At 38.8% G+C, this 4,084-nt stretch overlaps 1 pseudogene; it reads right to left on the bottom strand.

Moving 5' to 3' along the window:
* Window positions 1-3,073: 3,073 nt before the first annotated feature.
* On the bottom strand, window positions 3,074-3,482 carry LOC129404379 (40S ribosomal protein S15a-like; annotated as a pseudogene).
* Between the last annotated feature and the right edge of the window lie 602 nt (window positions 3,483-4,084).

The following is a 4,084-nucleotide window of genomic DNA, read 5'->3' as shown; positions in this document are numbered from 1 at the left end:
GATTTTGTCTAAAACTCAGTAACTCAAGTGTAGTAGCAAGGAGTCTTCTACTGATTTTGTTTTTATGTCATCTACCAAGTTGTTCATTTCTGTGTTTCTGATTGTAGAGGGTTGGGTTTTTTTTTTCCATTTTGATGCTTTTACTTTTTTGTACTTTGCTGATACTGGTGATATCATTTCTTTGAACTCATTGAACGGCCTCATCATAGTGTCACTAGAAACACTGAGGACTGAGGATTTACTGGTGTTGTTTGTATGTTTGGTGATATTGTGTACACTCATTGAACTTGGTGAGTTGCTATGTGTTTTCACTATTAGTTTTCTAGTGATCTCGCTGTGCTGGAGACAACTCTATAATCAGATCTCCTGCAGGCTGATGTTGGAAGAATACTTGTGAGCAGGGTGTAATTTGTTGGGTAGATCTGTTTTCAGGAGCTGTGGTGTGGGCTCCTTTATCTGATGCAGGTCAGGTTGCAGACTTCTGAGACCCAGCCAGTAGGCAGACGTTTCTACTTCCTGTTCCACAGTAGACTCGGTGATGCTAATTTGCCAGAGGCAAATTCACCTGGAATGATGGTGCAACCAGCCTTAACTTGGGCTTTTAGCAGTCACTTCTTTTTTCTTTTTTTAAAAAATTTATTCTTTTATTCAATCACCATGTGGAAAGTTACAAAGCTTTCAGGTTTAAGTCTCAGTTATACAATGCTCAAACACCCATCCCTTCACCAGTGCACATATTCCACCACCAAGAATCACAGTATACCTCCCCTCACCCCCCACCTCCCCAGCCCCCCCCACCCTGCCTGTGTAACTGATAAATTTCACTTTACTTTCACTTTACTTTGATTACATTCAATATTTTAACAAAAGACTCAATATTATTGTTTGGAGTTTTTCCACCCTAAAGTCGGACCTGCTGAAAAGGAAGCATTTGATAATTCGTTTTCCATTGCTGAAAATGAAGAGATATGAGGTCAAGCGGCCGCACTAGCAGCCAAAAGGTTTTGTATTTCTGTATTTTAGTATTTTAGTAACTAAATCCATAGACATATCTTAGCAGTCACTTTTATGGCTGTGTAGCTTGGTAAGTAACAGCCTATTATCTATATATTGGATAAGATGAACATGTCAAGATTCATAGCAATAAGTAGTTCCCACATCTTCCTTAAATTGATGTTATAATCACTCTTGGATAAATGTAGTCTCTCAGTAAGCCAACAGTATCTGCCCGATTACCTCAGCCCTCTGTCATCTTACTACTCTCTTTTTCAGGAGCTCATTAATAAGTTATATGCTAGTTCATTGAGCCCTCTAACTTAGACCACAAAATTGAGGAAGCAAAGCTACACATTTCCGCAATAAATTCCACTTTTAACTAACATGACTCTAGAAACTGTTTTTCCCCTCTTTCCCCACTTTGATTCCTCCCCATTCAAGCAATAATGCTGCTGGAATTTGGATCCAATTCCGAGTTGATGAAATTATAAATCTTCTCAATCATATTGATGAAGGCAAGAAATGAAAGTAGCCTGAGCTAAATTTATATAAATTTCTATGGTTCTGATGTGAAATGGTACGGTTTATTAATTTACATAGACTTCTCAAAGACTGGAGCGATAGCACAGTGGGTAGGGCATTTGCCTTGCATGTGGCAGACCTGGATTCAATTCCTCTGTACCTTTCAGGGAGCTCAGCAAGCTACTGAAAGTATCCCACCCGCACGGCAGAGACTGGCAAGCTACGTGTGGTGTATTCTATGTGCCAAAAACAGTAACAACAAGTCTCACAATGGAGATGTTACTGGTGCCCGCTTGAGCAAATCGATGAACAATGGGACGACAGTGCAACAGTGCTACATACTTCTCAAATCATGATGTACAGTTTGGGCTCTATGGTCAAGAGAACCCAGGCACATTTTCCCCCAAAAAATCTTTTCCAGTATTTTGAGACAATTCACTAACCTCTTGATACTACCATAATGAGAAATTCTCTTAGGACAGTCAATTTTAAAAATTATTTCAGGCTGACATTATCACAGTGGGTACCATATCTGGCCCCTAATATTCATGCCCTCTGAAGTGGGAAGGAAGCTTTTCCAGAGACAGACTCCTCGCTTACCATTGTTGCTTTATTGTTTTCCAACGTGGTATCCTACTTCTATATTCTCTACCTGTAGACACTCCATACTTACCTATCAAGACTATCAAGGTGATCTCCTCAGAATCCATCTTATCACACCTAGGATTAGGAGGTTATTGCATTCTGTCTGCACATGGGTGCATACATGTGTGTGTGTGTGTGTGTGTTTGCGTGAGTATGTGTGCACTCACAAACCCTGTTTTAGAAGGAAAATTTCACCAGAGTTGATCACTCCAAAGTTATCTTTATATTTTTGCTCTTAAACTCAATAACTGAACATTTTTATATTCTTCGGTGTGGTTTAAGAGTGAATTCAATCATGATGACATGACTTACAGTTCACTTTAGAAGCAGACATCAATTGTATTTGGCCTCAATTGCAATTGAAATAGAAAGTATCCCTGCTTAATATTCTGTAACAAGAGCAATCTGATCAGCAATATGAAAATTTATAGGCTGAAATTACATGGCAACAACAATGCTGTAACTCGGGGTCTTGTATATTAAAAGATTACTTAGCTCAAGATAAAAGTGTCCGTTCCTATAACTGAGGCACCATCAATTTTGTCAAGCATTAGAATTGAATTAACAGTATCCTTTGCTGGTAGAAGAAAGCAATCCCCTTCATGTGCTGCTCATGCATACAGTTAATTAAATGAAACAAAAGTTAGCACAAACATGGAAAGGTTCATTTAAAGGCCCCTGTGGAGAAGTTAAATAATTATCTTGTCAAGAGAAGATATGGTAGGAAGAATGGCATGTTCAGAGAGCAAACTATGTTACTAGTGTTATATTCTGGCAGCCAGAGACGTGCTAGGATCCCTTAATGAATCATTGTCCTTAGGAAAACCAAAAGAGAAAAAACAACCCCATTTGCCTTCTTTAAATTCTTTTTTCCACTGAGGTATTTTATTTGCTCATAGGTATTATAAGCCTAGGGAGAGAATCCCTGCATTTTCTCTTCTCTGTGTCTTTGTCTTACTTCTTCATGGTCCATGATGCCAGCTGAGGTTGACAGTACAGTGAAACCAAACTAACAGGATATGAAACAACAGGAAGAAGGTTATTCTGCCATTTTCTCCCTAGACCTTGGAGCTGTGCATGAGACCAAGGATTTGCTCTCACTTCATGTGTTCAACTCTCCTCGAGATTCACAGTAATTTTCCTGACTCTATGATCATTAGTAATTTCAAACTTGCCAATGTAACTGTGCTTCGTCATAGCAATTAGGAGGCTCATGATGACCTTGGAGCATGGCCTGGTGAGCACTTGTCTTGCTTGTCTTGCTTCTTGGCATCATTAATGCTCTTGAGGGCGTGGGGCAGGACATTCCTGCATCCCATAGTGGCTGCATGGAAAGATGGCGGGAAGAAGATGGGAGGGCAGAGTGCACAGAATTATCCTTTTTTTTTTTTAAAGTTTTCAAGAGATTGAAGATTGGAAGAACTTTGTTGTAATGCAGTAAGTAAATAATGGATTACAAGAATTGAACCAACTTTGCCTTTGCTTCTACAGCATTTGATTAACAATGAATGATTAGGCATAAGACACAAGCCATAGCTCTAAAATGATAGACTTTCAATGCTGCCAGTTTTGTTCTAGAAAAATATGTTAATGAATGCCTTTTGCAGCTTCTCTTGAGATATCTTCTATTGGGAAGAAAAAGATCTCAAAGAAACTATCTTTGGTATGTGTTTAGGTGTTACTGAGAATGATGGGACAATGGTATGCACTTTCATAACCAGAACAATTGTTTGATACATATAGGACTGTAACTGTTTGCCATTTTTCAGCACTTTGCTAAATATCAAATGTAGTCATACAAGTTAATTTTCAAGGCCTTGGCTTTCCATGTATGTAATGAGAGGATTTTACTAAATCACAGCTGGCAAATGGCATTTTCTCACTAAAATAAAACAGCAGTGGCTACATGAAGTACCAGAAG

This window comes from Sorex araneus, chromosome 4 (genome assembly GCF_027595985.1).
Source record: "Sorex araneus isolate mSorAra2 chromosome 4, mSorAra2.pri, whole genome shotgun sequence".
NCBI classification, from domain to species: Eukaryota; Metazoa; Chordata; class Mammalia; order Eulipotyphla; family Soricidae; genus Sorex; species Sorex araneus.
This window is presented reverse-complemented; position numbering and strand designations above follow the sequence as displayed.